Source organism: Excalfactoria chinensis, chromosome 6 (assembly GCF_039878825.1).
Source record: "Excalfactoria chinensis isolate bCotChi1 chromosome 6, bCotChi1.hap2, whole genome shotgun sequence".
NCBI lineage: Eukaryota > Metazoa > Chordata > Aves > Galliformes > Phasianidae > Excalfactoria > Excalfactoria chinensis.
Window position 1 is genome coordinate 7931731 of NC_092830.1, and position 20152 is coordinate 7951882.

At 37.2% G+C, this 20152-nt stretch overlaps 1 protein-coding gene across 7 annotated transcripts in view; it reads right to left on the bottom strand.

Moving 5' to 3' along the window:
- LOC140253806 (protein FAM13A-like) overlaps positions 1-20152 on the bottom strand; it is a 205333-nt gene that overhangs the window by 169013 nt on the left and 16168 nt on the right. For all 7 annotated transcript variants that reach the window (XR_011904005.1, XR_011904006.1, XR_011904008.1 and 4 more), the window contains exon 2: positions 10973-11033. The gene's annotated coding sequence lies outside the window, so the exon portion shown is untranslated. The remainder of the gene's footprint in view (positions 1-10972; positions 11034-20152) is intronic.

Genomic DNA, 20152 nt, shown 5'->3' on the forward strand with positions numbered 1-20152 from the left:
TTAGCTATTTTAAGATAAGAACTGCACTCAGCCACAGTTTTATCTTGTCAACCTTCTTTCAGAGTTTTTCTCTTTTTTTAGATTCCTTATAGATCTCCATGCTCTAGCAGAGCTCCTTACATCTCTTTACTGAAAGACCATTCACAGTTACTGTTCTCCACCACTGTCATCAACAGAATAAACTCACCACATTGCAATTCTTTCCTACTTTTGAAATGACACAGGGTAACACAGAATCATAGAATGCCCTGGGTTGGAAGGGATCTCAAGGACCACCAAGCTCCAACCCCCCTGCCACATGCAGGGCTGCCAGTCTCCACATTTAACAGTAGACCAGGCTGTCCACAGCCCCATCCAGTCTGACCTTGAACACCTCCAGAAATGGGGCATTCACAACCTCTTTGGGTGACACAGGGTACTGCTATCATTCACCTGGCACATACACAAGTTTATGTGAACTTTCACAAGCAATGGAAGATAACTAACAAGCTAACAGTAGGAACATTTCACCAGCCTTCTATTTCATCACAGTAAGAACAAACTTCTACTCAGTTTAATTGTCTAGTTACGCAGACTGGGATGCCATCCTTGCCATTTTCAGGGCATGTTCTACAAGAAACCATTATTTACTCAATAGAACCCCACATTCAGGTACTCTCAGAAGCAATGGGTTAAGCTATCCCGAAGAAGCACAGGCAGGAGACAGGGGGTGCCGAGCAGCAGGTAACAACACTGAAACATTCTTTCAGTAAGAACAGCTGGCAATAAGACATACCTTAGATATATCCTTCTGCTATCAGTTGTTCCATAAGTGCAGCTGGTTCCACTGCTTCAGGAACTCCAGTGAGAAGAGGCAAAAATGAATCTACATTTCTGGCAAATGCAGATAGCACATTCTTGGCATCTGAAGTCCTCTTAAACAATGAGCTTGCATAGCTGCTTTTGGGAATTAGGAATGTGGGGGAGTGTAGCTTATGGTGGCCAATCTAGAGTTAAATGCAGACTGGAAATATTGCCTCATTCCGTATTAATTTTCCCCTCAATTCCCCTTATTTAGATCTCTGAATTTGAAATGAAAAAATAGCAGACACTTTTTGGAATTTGAGAAGTCAAGCCCAATTTTACAGCCAACTCATGGATACTGTATGGGACTGTGACAACTCAGAAAGAAAGACCCTGATATAATACTAGCTTGAGACACACTATCCTCTTCATTGCAATACTGTCACCACCTAGAGTGATTTACTGCACCTCAAGATCTTCTTCCAAAACACTGTTAGCCTTAGGCTAAAATCACATTTGTTGTCTCTTCTGCTTTTGCTACATACAACCCCACACAGCTAAGCTAGCTAATTAAGGTTAAGGAAACGTAACAAAGTCAAACCCTGCTGTTATTCTGGAAATACCCACTACAGAAGTCATTCCCTACATTTCTTTAAAAGATACAGCCTGCTTCACTTCAGGGACATAAAGAGCCCCCATGTCAGACAGATACGAAGAAATAGACCTGAAAGATGATGTCAGGAAATTTTCTCTGGGTCAAGGTGGTGCTCAATAGATGAGCATGGCTCAAAAAATGTTTCATCAATGGAACAACTTAAAATAACAGAGATTCGTTCAGCATCCTTGAATGGGATTCAAGCAATCCCGTTGCAGATTTTCAGTTTTACTGAAGGATTGCTAACCAATTGCATGGCTGGTTTGTACAGTGATTCTAACAGCAACAGCACCAAAAATGTTACCATTTGTGCAGTATGTCTTACAAAGGATGTGTAAGAGGAAAGGCAGGCAAAGTCTTCTGTAGAATTTCTTTCACTTGACCAACTGCTATGCCTGCAAAAGCCAGACATACGTCTCGAGTAGACCATCTCCTAAAGAAAGGAAGATTTTTTTAAAAAACCTAGCAGGAATATTAGTTAGAAACATTGAAAATTTAAGTCTGATAACATAGAATATTTCTTTAAAAAAAAAATAAAACCAAAACCTGAGCCAATTCAGATATAGCAAACAACCAGCTTACCTTGGTCAATGCAAAACGTAAGAAGAAAAACTTGTTCTCAATACTGAACACATTACTTTCCTTTTCACCCGGGAAATTCAGTATAAGCAAAACGCTTTCAAAATTCTGCATAAAAAATTGTCCCTGCAAATCATCGTGGCTACAGCTAACAGGCACCCAATTCTAATTTGGCAAAAACAGAATTTACATTTTCTTCACAAAGAGAAATGTACCCATATCTTATTTTACCACTACAACATTAATGGTTAGTGAGTTGTACCTCCAGTTCTTTCTTTTTCTTCTCATCTACGTAAACTATAAGCAACCTATGGCACTTTGAAACAAATTAATGTCATTTTACAAAGGAATCAGTGAGTTTTATACACTGAGAAATCCACACACCGAACGTTAGTATCCACTACTTTATGTGAGGATACCTTAACAAAGCAAATTAAGGTATACTTGGATTTTCATTCCATTCTGTAATGATGAGGAAGACTCCTCTTAAAACAGTTTGGATGCAATAGATATCTATCAATATCTTTCTATTCAATCTTCTATCACTTTAATGATATTGCAGAGTCAGATGAAGTTAACGGCATTAACCAATTCAGGCAGCAAATTTATTAAGACTTCTCAGACTTGCAAACCAAAGAAAACCTTTGTGGAAGTCGAACTGCTGCATCTCTCTGCCAAGGTGCACTGATCTCCAGCGTGTGCTTCTCCTTGCATGCCATGGTATAGAGAGACATGCAACATGGCAGCCACAGTTCTGCAGAGACTTCTCTGGCTACACACCACAATATGATGCAAAGCATCACTGCCTCTGTGTCATGGGTATAACCACAAATCCACCAATCTGGACACCATGACACACAGAACAAATGCTGTAAGCATACTGCTTTTGGCTGACTTATATTTTTGTATATTTTAGCAAGAGAGAGTTGAGCTGCTCAGAGAGACAACAGAACAGGAGAGTGAATTCAGAAGGTCAAAACGAGCAGAAATCTTACAAGACTAATTGAGAAGTTGCACCATCTGATCAGTCTCCATAATGACAGCTTTTAACAGAGACATTTCCAATGAATTTTCAAGTCTAACTTTCATTACCAAATCTTTACAATCCAGAATGATCTGCAATAAGGTGAGTTCTCACTTCAACCTCCACTTTTTTTCCCTGGTGGGCACTGCAATGAAATGCATTCTGATTGCCCTAGTAATAAGGTACATATTTGACTTCAAACTATAACAGGCAATAATTTTTTTTGCTGTTGTTACTTTTAGTAACACAAATCAGGCCAGCTGGAAATGTTATTTCTACCCTGGAGTGTCTTGCGCTACATTTTAAATTGTAAAAGGAAATAAGTAATTCTAGCCTTTATGATAACACAATTCATAGTGACTTCTGGTATTATTTGTCTGGGAATTGCTGAACTTTGCAGACTAACGTAAACTTCTATGAGCATCTTGAGGAAAACATGCATTTAAAAGTTTATTTAGGCAAGGTAGAAGATTACATCGAGAAAAAGATATTAGCATATGCTAAGGAGAATAGAGCCAGATCTCCACCATGGCTTTGTTTTCTCAGGTTTACATGAAAGGCTAACTGTAAAATGCCAAATTGCAAATGAATGCAGTTTTAATCTTTGTATTCCTATCAGGTCCAATACACTGGAATATGTGCCACATCAAAGTGAATGCAGACATTCCTTCATCACCATGGGTTCCATTTGGTAGGTCCTTAGCAACACACCTCTTACTGCTGTTTGAAAATATTTATCAGAAAATTCTTACGAGTATTCAACCTTATTGATCCATTCTCAGAAATTTCTTAACCTGAGCTTCCTGAACTAGTTACATGATCAAGCTGGAAATAAATGAGTTAGAGAAAACATCTTGGTCACAGTGCTTAAATGTAAGTGTGCAGTGACCAATTTTCCAGCACTGAACATGAAAAAGTGTACCACCACAGTGCTCAAAAGTAATGGAAACACCACTGCAGCATGATACAGCACTTCCACAGGAGCATTTTCAGTTGGGTCTGTTACACCACACCATCTACAAACATACTGGAGATTTCACTGTCATTACAAAACCATGAGAACACTCCAACAAAATGCTTACGAATACAAAACCTCAAGTTTTCATACACCAGAAGCAAAAGTAATCTCCCACCCTGAACATTCTCCATTCCAAAATCCCACTTCTTCCTGTGTGAAAACTGCATTTAACTTAGCCCAGAGCAGAGCTTACATGCTGATGCCCCAGGATTTGAGCACAAAGACAGAGAAATTTGCCAGAATTTTTCCAGAACTTTCAGGAATTTATCAGTGAAAGTGACGAATGGGAATTTACAACTAAAGTGTGTTGTGGGTATCTAACTCTTATAACAGTATCAAATTTGTTGGTAAGAGTTTCTGTATGTTATACACAAACTTAGCCTGAATCTGAACTTGTATCACAAAGTTGCAATTTGGCAAACATATATTTCAGAATACCTAACTGCTCAATATGTAAAGACAGTTCTTCCTGAGCAACAAGACTGACAGCTTGAATGACAACTTCAACTACTATTTATTAAAAAATTATAAATAAAGTTCAACAATATTCAGCCTGAGGGAAAAAAAAAAAACTTCAAGTGAAAAGGAATATGCGTTACGAGGACTTAGGACTTTTACGTCTTCATTCAGTATTAGTTCATTTTAGTTACTGTAATAGATGCTATAAATATAGGATAAGCAACTACAGGGAAATCTGGCAAGCCTGAAGGAATAATGCATTATTCCTGTATTTTACACAATGTTTTTTCATTCTAAATAGTCTCTGTAACGCCAGCAGTCTCATTCCAATTTAAGTGAGAAGTCTTCTCTCACCTCCACACTTTCTGTTTGCAGGAGTTACCAAACATAGTTCACTTCCACACAGATTTGGAAATAACCACCCCCACCACTCTAATCTAGTGAACAGTTTCTAAAGGAGACAAATTCCCTTCCTGTCATTACAGTTCAAAAACATTCTGTAAATGGTATCAGAGAAGGGAATATTTCACAGGTAGAAAGAGTTCAGTTCAAATGTTTTTTTGATAATACATTAGATTTCTAACAGGTTCTAATACTCTTTTAATCCCACCATAAAGACAGATAAGTTAAAAAGCATAATTTGAATAAATATCCTTAAAGAAATGAAATATATCTTTAGTTGCATCTCATAATAGAAGTTACACAAATTGCCCTTTCTCCATTAACTCTTCTATTCCTCACTTATATTTTCCAAAGAGTGTAAATAATGTGACGGCAGCACAGACAGACTGTTAGAAGTCTCTCTTCCAACTCAGTTTGCAGGAAGCAACTGAGTAAGAGTTCATCTTGTAGGAACTGGTATCCAGGGCATATGAAGGAATTGCATCAATAAACCTTATTCACACAAAAAGCACTGTCCTAGTAGTTCTGCAGAAATGGTAGGGAACTGGTGTGTAATAAACTATGTCCTCCAATGGATATGCAAGAGCAGTGGAACACTGCACTGTAGAATCTTAAATGTATCCTTGTATTCAGTTTGAACATTATAACTTCAAACATTAAAAACTTAAAAGTTAGACTTCCAACTTTGTATGATCCTATCTCCACAGAAATATGAATCACTGCCATCTTACAAGAGTTAAGCTGACTGCTTGACTGAAAATGACATTATTTTTCATAAAACCTCCCTCCTCATCCAAACATACTATTCCAGTTTGCTACTACTAAGTCCACTTCTAAGAAAACCATGTCTTCATCCACAGAATAAATCATTAATTCAAGATAGATGCACTATCTTTTACCTCACACAAAGTTTGGAATAAGCAATTCTCACGTTTTGTATACAAACACTTTTGCAAGATTTTAAGCATCAATGGAAACATCTGAGTAAAGAACAAATGCGCTAGGTGTGCTTTGTCACTATTCAAAGAGAAGTGGAAAAACAGCCTGAACCCTAAGGTGCTTGTAGTTTATACACAAAGAGTACAGGTTAAAATACCACACAGCAGGCAGATAAGGTGGGAGATCTATATCTGTGTTATTAAAAAAAAAAAAAAAAAAAAAAAAAAAAAAAAAAAAAAGAATATCATACAGATTGTAATAATTAATTGCTTCTTAACAATTCTCACCAGAAGACTAAAAAAGCCCCTATTTTGAAAGAGCATCACAAATTTTAATAGCTCTCGCTGAGCAGAAGACTAAACATGTAAATTCCAAAAATTTTACTCCCATGTGTTTAACAGCCACATTCCTGTCAGACATTGGATAATGAACAAGCTAACAGATTAGTTGGGGAGAATAATTCTATGCAGTGCATTAAGTGGGGAAGAAGCAAACATCTCTGTGTGGGAGGTGGACAAGCTCAAATTATTACTGTGACAAATATAATATGCAAGACTAAGATTTAAAGAAAAGGAGATGGCAGAAAGGATGGTGCAAGCCCGGTCAGCAAGAAGCGTGGAAACAGTAACCTCTCATCACTTCGTTCTGTCTCTCTGTAGTTGAATTTCTTAATTTATTCTAACCCGACACTTTCTCAACTTCAGTCTTCGAGAAGCAATCAAGTCTATGGCTCAGGATGGGGATCAAACTGATTGTTAGAGCTAAATGGTGGTTTGTCAGACTGCCAGAATGACTCCTTAAAAGACATATATTATTACAATTTTAGCAAGTCCATTAATGTCACAGTCTAAAGCAAGTACAACGGGCATTAATTTTCCTGTGTCATTCTAGCTATATGCACTCCCAGGATAAGCGATAAGCTACCACTGCAACTGTTCTATTTTACTTTTTTTCATCTTACAAATCTTCCTCCCACACATACACACAAATTGTGCTGGTTCTCCATGTTTTGCAGTAATACACAGAAGCCTCAACTGAGATTAGGGCCCCAGCACACTGCATGTAAACAGCATGATACAATCCTTGCTTCAAGCAGCTCAGAGGTTAAAGAGCCAAGAGAAGCATCTGATAGGAGGAATAATGGAGAAAGCTGGTGATTAAGTTACTTGCCCAAGGTCACAGAGCAGACTAGGAACAGAGGCTCCTCTCTTCTTCCCTTCCTGATCGGCCACATGTCCTCTCACCTTTGGCTGAACTTTTATCTCTATCTCTTCTCAGTCAGTTATGAATAATTCATGGTAATGAATTATTAGCTCTAAGGTGAAAATTGCTGTTCACATGTAATAGCATTAAGCAGATAAGAAAACTTATGGTATCATATTAAAAATACTAAAAAGCATGCAAGATGAAAAACGAAATGGATACTACTAGGATTTCTTTCTCCAAATACATCTGGAATATTCTTAAGTTTTAATGACAACGGTGTAATTTATTTTGTCTCTCTTGCCCACTGCATGCTCTATGGATTTTTGTAATTCATAACACAAGACGAGAATAAACTCTGTTTTCAGATTAGCTGTAACATCTCCTTTGTCCCAAAGCTATTTTGAATCTGTAGATTTTACTGCAAACAAATAGAAGATGTATTGGCATAGCAGAGAATTGTGAAGTCACACTGCTAACCGATGAATTTAGCATTTCTTCAGCACTTTCACATACAAGACTGAATTACTCACTCATCAAAAATTTTTGAAGACTGAAAGATTCTAAATGAATAAGTGATAAGAAAGAAAGAAAGAAAGAAAGAAAGAAAGAAAGAAAGAAAGAAAGAAAGAAAGAAAGAAAGAAAGAAAGAAAGAAAGAAAGAAAGAAAGAAAGAAAGAAAGAAAGAAAGAAAGAAAGAAAGAAAGAAAGAAAGAAAGAAAGAAAGAAAGAAAGAAAGAAAGAAAGAAAGAAAGAAAGAAAGAAAGAACCTGTTGTCTTGACATAAACTAGCCTAAATTACCACACTGAATGAAGTCCAGTGACCTGATTTCTGGAAGCAATTGATACTGCTGCTATTGACCCAAACCACATTTGTAAATTGACATTTTTAGCTAAGGTTGTCTGCCGCTCAATTGCCTTAAATCAGTTCGTCAAAGAGTGCTCTCTGGCTACCTCCTATTAATTACATTATAACATCCAGCTGTAAATAACATACTTTAAGCCCTTAATAGGAACAACAAACACTCTTTCAACTCCCAGTGTGAAATCTGTGCTTTTCTTAGTTAAAGGAATACAGCACATACACTGCATAGGACACTGCTATAAGCTTTTAAACCCACCCATTAAAAAAGGAGAATGTGTAATAATTACTACAGAAATTAGAAAGGTACATAAAGTAGGGCAAACAAATCAGTATCAATAGGAGATTTCTTTCAGTAGTTCAAATTGCTGGTGCACATCTCTCCAGCAGAACTGTACTCTTTGAACTAAAGAGAAAAGGGGCCTGTTCAACCTAGTCACCAGTGGCCAGCTTTCAGCTCCCCTCAAAGGCAGTACATATGGTCTGAATAAAGCAGGTAATATACAACTAACCTTTGTCAATCCCTTTGCACATGAATTACATGACCTAAGTACTCTTTGGTACATCTTAGAATATTCCATTTCAAGTATTTTCCAGTAGCGTACTATACATCATAACATTTGGATGCAGCATAAAATTACTGACTAGTAAAGAACAAACAGATAAATGGCTACAGAAAGCGCATAAAAGAGCTCCAACAGAACCTAAAATGCAGGGAGCATACTGTACATCAGGGACACCTCTCAGTGACAATTTTGAATGTGGAGGGCTCTTTGCAATTCCCTAACCTAGCCAAGACTCATCCATCAACTTTAGGACTCCAGAAGTGATGAAAGAACAGATGAACAGAAAATATAGCACAAGGTTACCCTGTTTAGCATAGCAGATGAGACAGCACAACTCAATCAGGCTCTTATTAAGTATTGTGAGCTGGACATTAAATTCATTACTTCCCATGTCTAAATTCTAATTACTCTTCCCAAGTGATCTTACTTGCAACAAAGTCACTGTCTAAAAGCAAAAATAAACACAAAACCAAACAGGGCCACTAAATCACAGTCTTTAAAGGTGAATGGTGACTTCACTGGGCAACATGTTCTAAGCTTGCTTCCATCTGCATGCAGAGATAAACACAAGGGCTTCTAGAGATCCCTTATATCTTTCCATTGTTCTACCTAGGCTCTGAGAAGCTTACCCTGCCCTCATGAAGGATCACTTAAATCTTCTCTTGAACAGAAAAGAAATGGGAAAGGATTTTAAAGGCAGAAAGATTGTACTGCTTAATCAGGCTTAAATAGAATGAATTTTAGAGTAAGAAATAGAAATAGCTTTTTTTAACTTAAAAAAAAAAAAAAAACCAAAAAAAAATTATATCAGTAGGAAAAATCCTGCTATCTCTTCAGAAAATGGTAGAAACTGTCCCCATTGCAAGCAAACACATCTGACCAAGATGTTAGTATTAACAGCACTGAAGAGAAGGCAATCTTACACTGGAGGGAGCAGAGAAATATGAGGTTAATTAATGCTAATACATACTGCAGTTTTGCAGTTTAAAAAAGTCCATGAAGAGTTAATTACTGAATCTTACTTTAAAAGCCCCTCACATACTACAGTTTTCACCTAATTCAAAACATTTTTATTTTTGCAATAGTTTTCCTTGCTTCCTTGTCTCACTGTCTCCTGAAATCCAATCACAGAGCAGTAAATAAGTCCACAGTCATTACAAAGACAGGATGAAACATGGTCTAGCAATAAAATCAAAATGTAGAATCATTAAAATAATACAATTATTTCAGCTGTACAAAACTATATACAACTGAACAGCTACAACACAACCTCACATGCCTCATGTTAACACATCAGAAATTAGACAATAAAGAACAGGTGCTACATGCGGCTTTTAATCTCTAGGCAAACAAAGTAGGGTAAAAACCTCCCCTTAAGATGCAATTCAGTGTTATGTGCTATACTGCAGCTTCTCCCTCAGCATTTTTAGCACAGTGCTACAACAGGATGTGTGGCATGATGAACAGGAGCCCTTTGCTGCAAGCTATTTTTCAGTCTTCAGCGATGTTTAACAGAAATATCCTAAGTGAAACAGATCCTCTCCAGCCAGAGGGAGAGATTTCAAAATAGAGGCATTAGCATGAGTAGTCGAATGTTTCAGAAAAATTCAGAAAATAAATGTCTTCCATGTGTTGCAAAGGGAAAGGGGACGGGGGGGGGGGGGGGAACACTGAAAGGGGGAAAAAAAGCATCCACGAGAAGCACTGTGGAAATATGACCAAAGTCTACAGCTCCTACTGAAAGCAGGATGTCCACAATACTTTTCTGCAAAGTGATATTCATGCAACAACAATGAACATGATTCACTTCCTATTTTAGTTAATGTGAATGCCCAGTAATATGATACCTAACTTACCTTTTAGGAGTATACTAATGTTTGACTTAGGAGCCTTCAAAACAAAACATTTCCTGAAAGCATGTTAAAAAAGCATCCAGACTCTTTCCATTAATTTCATATATAAGAGCCAAGAGAACACAACTTTACTTGCCTAAATATCTTCAAAATCTGCACACTGCTTTAAGTATTCAATTACTTCCTTTCCACTGGCTTTCAATTTAGTTTTTCATCCAAGCTGTGCTTATAATAAAAAAAGTCACCATACTTTTAACATATGCTTCATGTGAAAAGTTATGTTCTGATACTATAGATACACGTAAAATAATTTACTTGTTTCATGGCACATAGGTCTCAAACAGACTTTTCTCTGCGGAAAAAAATAAAATAAAATAAAATAAAATTAAAAAAAAAAACCTACCCAGATATCAGATAACCTACGTTTTGATTTGAATTCATTCAATGCTACAAATAAGGATAAATTCCAAGGAATGAAGTTTATCCAGTTCAAAGTTCCTGTCAAAGAACTCCATAAAACAGATAAAGACTCTTGAGTTAACATTACCATCATTAAACCATGCATCTATTGTTGTCATAACAAACATTTTGTGTCTAGAGTAACAAAACAGAAAAGATATGCCTCTCACCCTCAGAGCTTGTGCCACTTCTGGTCATAGCCTCAAACTTCTGTGAACATCTTTCTACAACCTGTAAGAAATGCAAAGAACTCAGCTGAGCCAGGAAGAGACATTTTCCACTGATTAGTAAGCACATGCTTATTGCCAATCCTACTCAAAACTGAGTACTCCATTCAAAGCAAAGGAGCACTAGTAACGTTTAAAAACATTATAGCATCTTCTGACATGAATCAGATGTCCAAAAGAAACAAACAAAAATGATATGAATCATTCTGAAACCAGACTGAAAAACCATCACCAGAGAGGAATTTTTTTAATTTTTTTTTTTAATGTTTCTCCAGTCTGTGTAGTAATTTAAACAAATTATAATCCAGTTATATTTTCATAAACAAAGAATTAAAGGATGGTAATGTAATTAATGCCAGCCTGGGTATGTTTATAGAAAATGCATCTTGACTAACTTGATGAGATTAAAAGCTTGTCTCAGAAAGATAACAGCTTGATGAACTTAGAATTTTAAGTGGGTAAATTAAACTTGGTACTTCCTGATATGTTGACTGAGAACCTGGAACAAAACAAAGTCAATATGTCATGTATTAATGAAATTAAAAGCTGATTAACTGACAAATCCCAGCTGAAAGCCTAAACAAAAATTTCTCATCAGGAGAGCAGTTTTTAATAGGCTCCCACAGGCTCTACAGGTTTTAACATGTTTATTTTTTAACAATTAGCCACCTGAAGGGAGAAAATAACTTGTGAAATCTGAAGATGAGGAGACTCATGTTATGTAGGAAGCAAGATGCAAAATGTCAAATACCACCAGTGGAACCCAATGCAAGGTCTACTTTACCAGCACTATATGTAAACAAACACTTTGGCACACTGAATGCAGGATATGAAATTCACGATGCTTCCTGAATTCTGCATCATTGGGGGAGAGCAGGAGACCTGAGGTTTGTCACTTGTTTGCTGTATTGCGCTCCTAGAAAATCAGCCTCAACTCTTTAGTGCACTTTATTTGAAATGCTTCCCATACAGGTGGGTGCCAATACATACATATAAATAAAAACAGAAAAGGATGTTCTTTCTGTGGATCAGTGACATCCCACAATCCCCCCACTTCATCAACTACATTCCTATATGTATCAACTGCATGGGAGCTAGAAAATTGCATTTGTGAAAAGACACAACAGACTGTTGAAGTAAAAATCATACACTACAATTGGTTGCTTTAATTCTCAAGACAGCACTGTAATTCTAGCATTACTATTCTGACTTTTTACTCCACTTGCCTATAAAGTATCTAGTCCGAAGGAGGCCACAGTCAACATTCTGGACCCCTCCAAAACAAAGTTAGTAGTTACAAAGTAAACATAACAGCTCACAAAACTGTCTAACAAGCAAAAACATCTCGTACGTGCTACACAGTCTAACTTCCAATGTAATGGTGAGAATGAATAAGAAACTATGAATTGAACATACACTGCTTTGCCTCATCAGGCTCAGAAATAACTAAGACATTTTTCATACTCTTTTTTGAATTTAAATTCATATCATTGTAGGTTAGAAAATGTTTGCTACTAGAGAATGCACTGTATTTGTAGAACTAGAAATGTTTGCTTACGACAGCCAATAGTCCTGAAATACAGAGTTTTCTGAAAGACAATGATCATTCTTCATTGCACCAGGACAATTTCACAACTAACAAACCGCATTAACACAACAATCTTAAAACACAACCCTTACTTGCTTTTACAAGCACAGTTCCCAGAAATTAGTTTCATCCAACTCACAGCAGGAAAAAATATATATATTAAAATAAAATAGAATTAAATTAATCTTTATCTTCATGTAAGAAGGCATGGTATTTTTGAGACATGTTTTCAAAAATACCTTTTGATATATCACCATGCCTTACATCAGAAGCTTTAATAACCCCGACTCACTACTACTTTACTTTAGAAGTATCAGGTGGTGCTTCTGAAAGCTGTATTCTTGACAGGAATTGCAAGCTTGCTTAAATCATGTATCAAAAGCCAACAGATTACATTTTTTTTATTCTAGACATCACAAAATTAAGATAACCATGACAGATTTCAATAATTTCAAATAATCCTCCTTCTATCTGGTGATGAGGTTTCGTTTCCATAATTGTTAGGTATTTTTAAAACAACTTGTTTTCTAGCTGCCAAGAAACATCCATAAGAGTAAGAACAGGCAACACCAACACTCTTCAGTTAACAAAAAGGGGAAAAGGTGAAGGTGGAGAAGTCCATCCAGCTCTTATCACGTATTGCAAGATACTCAGAAAATTTGTCCTGTCTCATTTGCCAGTCACATTTAAACCATATTTCAACAAAAGCCAAGTCTGATTTGCAGTGGAAAAAAAGACCTGGAACTCAGAGCAGTTAGATAAACATTTTCATGAGCTCACACTAGGTTTGTAGGCAAAGATCACCCAATGGTAAAAGCTTTCACCTTGTTCACAGTTTGTTTCTATCATGTGTACCATGCTGAAGAGAAGTGGTGGATCTCAGATATGATCTGGTAATGCAGTTAATTTTAAGGAATGAAATTATTTATAGTTCTGTGTTGGATATAACCTTTGTCAAGTGCTGTCAAATGCAGCCTCCTATTCTTACGTTCCCCTGTCTTACACAGCCCTCCCCTTGCCTTGGATCAAATGAGCACTGATCCAACACACAGGCAAAACCACATATCAGAAACACCTCCTTATTATCCTTCTGTTTTAAGGGCACGTTATGGTTGTATTTCTAAACCCACGGACCCAGAAATACCCAGTTAGAGAAATGGAATATTTCTCTAACTACTCTTCCAAATCCAATCGCAGAATCGTGCAGAATCACAAGGTTGGAAAGGACATACAAGATCATCTAGTCCAACTATTCTCCTATCGCCATTACTACCCACTAAGCTACTAACCACGTCTTGTAGCACCTCACCCAGATGACTCTTGAACACTGCCAGGGACAGCAACTCCATCACCTCCCCGGACAGGACAGGACATTCCAGTGCCTGACCACTCTTTGAATCATAAGGGTTGGAAGTGACCTCTGGAGATAATTCATCCAATCCCCTGCTAAAAGCAGGTGCCCAAGGGTAGGGAACACAGGAAAGTGGCCAGGCAGGTTCCCTCATAAGTGCCCCTACCTGTGGTCCTCCATTGGACTTCCTCCAGCAGCTCTCTGTTCTTGTGAACTGAGAAGACCAGAACTGGACACAGTATTTTAAAATGTGGCATGACCAGGGCAGAGCAGAGGGGAAGGATCACATCCATGCTGGCCACAGGTCAATGGATTCTTAATGCTTCCTAGGATACCACTGGCCTTATGGGCCACTAGGGCACACTGCTAGCTCATGGCCAACCTGTTGTCCACCAGCACACCCCAGGCTACCTCTGCAGAGGGCCTCTCCAGAAGGTCAGCCCCTAATCTGTGCTGATGCCAACAGTTATTTCTCCCTAGAGAAATAAGTGCCTTTGCCCTTGCTGAATCTCATTAGGTTCCTCTCTGCCCAACTATCCAGCTAAGGTTCAAACAAACGATGATTCAAATATGCCTTTAATATGAATACAGCTGTAGTACAGCGGCTCCTGTGGTAAATTATTCCCTCAGAGTAACTGAGAAGTAATTATTACAAAGTTATTGGGTTGTCAAACTTCTAATGATGTTATAATTGCTTTCGTTATATAATTGATTTGTCACAAATGCTCTTATTGCAATTATTATTGACCTCCTGACACTGCTAAAATGTAATTAAAGGTTCAGTTCTGTTTAACACACTGCCCTTGCGGACTGTTGAAGAATCAGAGAAGCTACAAAAACATACAGTCTCACTTTTTGGTTTCACAATAGGAGACCTAGGGCAGTTATTTTGCCACCTCTTCTCTGAAATCTTACTTTCTTTATATTTTGTTTTGTTGTTTTAATGCCCCACTCCGTGTATTTGGCAAAGCCTTGTTTACCCAACAACATCATGTTTCTATCCAAGTACAAAACATTTTGTTGTCACTCCGCAGTTTTGTCTTGTATGCTCTCTACATTTGTGCCAAACCAAAATCAGTTTCTCCTCTTATTTGCTCGGCATTTTTCTTCCTGATGTAATAACAGTGCAATCGCTTCCAATTTTATTTATTTATTTATTTTTTTAACAGCTTGTGCTTAACTATTTTTCCTATTTGTTTCTCTGGAGACTTTGACAAATCCAGTAATTCAGAATAAAAGAATAACAGGAAGAGCAAGTGGTAACTGGTCCTAACGCAGCAGCCCATCAAACCAAGCTTAAGCTAGGTAGACTTAGTACAGGGTTATACTCAACCTGTCACTTTCAAATGACATTAGAGATTTACAAGAAAATTTCTGAAAATCTAAAATCTTGCATTTTTGATATGTTTATTCATCAACATTGGTACTTCCACATAAATCTACTTAAGACCCATATTCTACTCTCCCCTCATCTCAGATTGCTCTGGAACTTAACTGATGGAAGTTGAAGTGCTTGCTAGCAACAGGAGGCTAATGCAGTTTAAAAGCTTCAGAGAATTCCAGAAGTCAAAGATGTAAACTATTCCTCTGCCTACATTCATGCTGTGTGTACAGAAAGGACCACAGCTTTAGACAATTAAAAACATGGAATGGGGGATTTTTTGTTGTTTAATATTGTTCTGTCCTTTATGATTAACCTAACATGATTAAGCACTAGGGAACAGGAAAGGATGATAAGGATGTAAAAATATTTTAAAAAAAGAATTATTTCTGCAGTGCAATAGTTCATGCATACATTTACCTTAATAAAAAATGAATACAGTAACAGTAAGAAATAATGCTGAAAAAATAGAAAATAAAAACTTTTTTCATCAAAAAGTAACAGTAATTATTTCTGAGTTTGAGACATTCAAATTAGTGCATTAATAAACAAGGAGGGAGGAAAAAAATTATATAAAATAAGTATATACCGAAGAAAGGATAAAGGAATCATGTGATCTAAGAAACAAAAACCCAAGGAGTCTTCTAAGTTGCCTTTATACTTATAAACATAACTCTTACCTGTGAAGGCATCTGGCATACCATGTCACAAGCAGAATATATGTGATATTGAGAAAAGATTCCAAGAAAAGCGTAACAGGACCTGACTTGTATTGCTGTTACACTGATGGAGATCAGCAGTGGCTTGAGTGAAGTTGAGGGAAGGAGGAATCAAGCCCACCACCCAGCAGCCATATTCATACATAGTCCATTAGCTGACAGACAACAAGACGACAAAGTTGTAATATGCAGATGAACTTCAAAAGGCAGATTTCAGAATTCACACTGACCTCTAATACCTTGCACCTTATCTCACCATTTAAATTCTTTCAAGGAGCTCCATTAAATAATATTACATTCAGAACAAACCACTAGCTATTTGGCAGTTTAAATCATTAGAGGAGATTTGAAAACAGGTGAATCAGCTTTCTCATTTATCCTGCAGACTGCTGTCACTTAGATGACAAAAACGAGAGACAAACAGAAGGAGCACTCTCCTGTGAAGCAGGAATTACAATTTTAACTGGAGAAGTCAATGAGTTAAGATAACTGCATCACCCAAAGTAGTGTCAATTGGCTTAGGAGAATGCAGACCAGAAGACAGATAGCCTCTTCAAGTTCTACCAACTTGGAGAGAACAGAGAGCACTTTATAAAGCACAAGGCTTTTGTTTAATACTTTTAAAATAGGGCTATGTATATAGACAAAATTCGGAACAAAGTCACAGAACTACAGAAAGGCTTGGGTTGGAACGGACCACCCACATTCACATATCAACTTACCACACACAATAGTTGTTCAACTCAGTAAGACACAAGTAAACTATTCACACCTCCTCTTGTATTAATTCTTTACAAGCTTAGTGAGCTGAATCAATTCCTTACAGGATCAGATGAACAGAACTGAAGCCACACAGGCAGAAGCATGGAAGGACGCTGCATCTTTTTGGTGCCAAAAGCTCTTAGGTCATTTTAGTGTATCTAACTTCAATCACAAGTAAGAGTGTCTGGAAATTCAATTTCATTTTTCGTTCTTAGAAAAACCTGTTTTTGTTACAATAATGTAGCAGAAAAATAATAGGACTAGGCTCCCAATGTTTAAGAGCTCTTCAATGGAAATTCACTACACAGGAGAATGTTCACACTCTTCAGAAGAAGTGATCTCCAGCAGGCCAGCGTTGCTGGCAGAGAGGTGGAAGAGTTCACTTAGAGCTGAAGAAACCCAGCAAGGATTTTTTTCTTCCCAATTCGGAAGCAGAATTTTAACAAAAGAACCTTCTTCTTTCCGTATGCTCCCTGGTATATGAGTGCTCTGCTCAGGACTGTACAAATAAATTTAAGTACCATTTCTGAAATATTAAATCTCTCTCCAGTGCACTCTGTTTGAAAGCACTTTAGGAACACTAGGCTGAAATAAGATGCCAAAAGGAAATTCAAACAGCAGGGCTGAAAATAATCAGAACTAATGTAAAAATATCCAGGGAAAGCTTCTCTCAAGGGCTTTATCTTACAATGAGGCACAGTCTTACAATGCAAACAATCCATTGCTATTACACTGGTAAAACACAAAGCACAATACTTATTAAAATTATGTTATTATCGTTCTTAGAATCCTGAAATAATTTTTTTAGCTGTAGAAAGACAGATGAAATTTGATTAGTTTCCTCCTCCGCCTCCCAAAGAAGACTGAAGCTAAGTGTCATTAAAATATATCTTCCTCTATGAATTATTAGTCAAAAATCTGCTGGATCTCTGATGATCCATTCTATTTCAAGAAAGAACAAAAATACAGATCATTACAGTACTGATGTTATTTTCTTGCTGTTCTCAGTTTAAATTTACCTAATTTCTTCCAGGAATATGGCTCTTTCTTGGAGAATGACACAGTTAACTGTTTTCAACAGCATGCTTAAGTAGTTGTTAGTTACAAGATCCTATCACGCACCTACATTTTTAAACCACATTCACGCATCCCTTTCCTATTCCCACATATAATACTATAAAATATTGTGGGCTATGTAGATTAATAACTCCAATAAGAATGTATACAGAAACTGGCAGAGGATTATTGATTCCTATCAGTTGTAATTAATCATGCTGCCAAGTACCTTTCCTTACTCCTGTGCTAAATTCAAATTCAATTGGCAATCATCAGTCTTGACAAGACTGACATCGAAGTCTTTGCATGTGCCAATGGGTCATCTATCACAAGAGGTACCACCAGATGTATTACAGATTTTGTGTTTAAATTTGTCTCTTACAAAAACCTCTCCTAATATATGTAAAAAGCAATGAAGTTAACTGCAATAACGACAGCAGAAATTGCCACCTACTGAGTGTGCAGATGACTTCCCGTGACACCTTACAACACATTCCATGAAGTAAAAAGGCTCACAATCACTTTTAGCTGTCTAATGAGACTGTGTTTGGAGATACTATCAACAAAGTCCAAGATCCAAAGACAGCCTTAAACCTCAGCAAAGCCCATAGTCATACCTATTACATTGCTTTCTCCCCATCAAGAAGAGCAACAAAGTTCCTGTATGCAACAGTGGCAAACACAAAGCACTTGTGGGAAGAAGCTTGCTACTGGTTAGTATCAAGAATACAGACTTGATAGGAACTGAGCAGACAGCAGACATCTTAAGGCACGTAACAGAGAGGTTGACATGTTTCAGCAAGAAAATTGTTAGTGGCCATTTAGGAAAACATTTTACATTCCATTTTCCCCTCTTTCATGTGAATGAATTACATTAAGGCAGACCAAAGCTCCAGTCCACCAATGGAAAATAAATAAAAAATAAATTCCGTGAAATCAGTCAGCTGCAGCTCTTGACAGAGTAGCAACACGCTGGCAGAGAAGGCACAGCCTCTGAGGCTTGCAATACTAAATACTTTTTTATCTAGATGCAAGCTCTATTTCTTAAGTCCCAATATTTGACAGCATGACTTTAAAATATAAATATATATATATAAAGAAATTTAAAAAGCATGATATATTAGCAGCATTGTAATATACAACAAAAAGGCACAGCAGGAATTCAAGACCCAGAAGGCAACCAAGCCTGAACATTCTAAAGGTGAAATATGGAAGCAGGGAAATACTACCACTGGCTCAGTTAAACAGCTCTTATCCAGCCCTCGTACCTGAGAAAGTTCCTATTGAAACTGCATCAGTCAAGGTGACCCCAAAGCAGTTTCCCTGGGCACTCATACTGCAGAACCCATCCTAATTATACTGCACAGAAGTATAATTAGCTCCAGGTAGAGAAACACTTCAAGGCCCACACAGGGCTTCACAGCCTTTAAAAATGTGCAGAAATTTGCTAAAGATAATTGAGTTTTGTTGTCAAAGATTCTTGCATATTGGTTTGTTTCTGTATACAACAATGAAAGCATTCACCAAAACAGACAGCTTTTAACACGCTGTTTTCAAATTCATAGTTTAAAAGCACGGAAGTGCTGGCAACAGAGAAACAAGTTCACAGACCTGGGTTTTACATGCTACATTTCAAGTGGACCTGAAAATAATTTTAAGAACAATGTAGTGCATAAAACAGGGGAGAAAAATGTTTTTTGAAAGACTGCTGACCTGTAAAATGTGCACTTCACATTCCTCCCATCCCCAAAGCACTCATATCTGAGCAAATTCTGTTCCATGTCTCCCCTTTCCCCCATGTAACATTCAGGAAAAAAGCTCTTACTCCAGCACACTGCAAGCATCAGGGAAGCTCTGCCCACCTAGTTAAAGGATAGGAAGGAACAGGAAATATAGTTTCAATGAAACCATGCACTGGGCTGCTATCTTGAAATATTTTGTTTGATCTCAAATATAGAAAAATTAGAGTTTTCTGTACATGGTTTTATTTTATAGTATCTTCTGTCTTCAAAAGAGTGTTTCATTGTAAGGCGGTCTGAGATAAAATGGTATCTAATTTGTTCACCACAGACAAAGACATTTATGGGGGTGTACCACACCAAAAACATGTTCCTCATATAAGATTTCCACTTGGAATTCCAAATGCTTCCAGAGGTAAAAGCATGAGGAAATCTACCAATGCACTTCAGAAAACTTGAGATTCTCACTCCGTTTTCATGTTTTATAGGTGTGTTTCTCTTTGTAAGCCCTGGGAAAGGACCCCGCA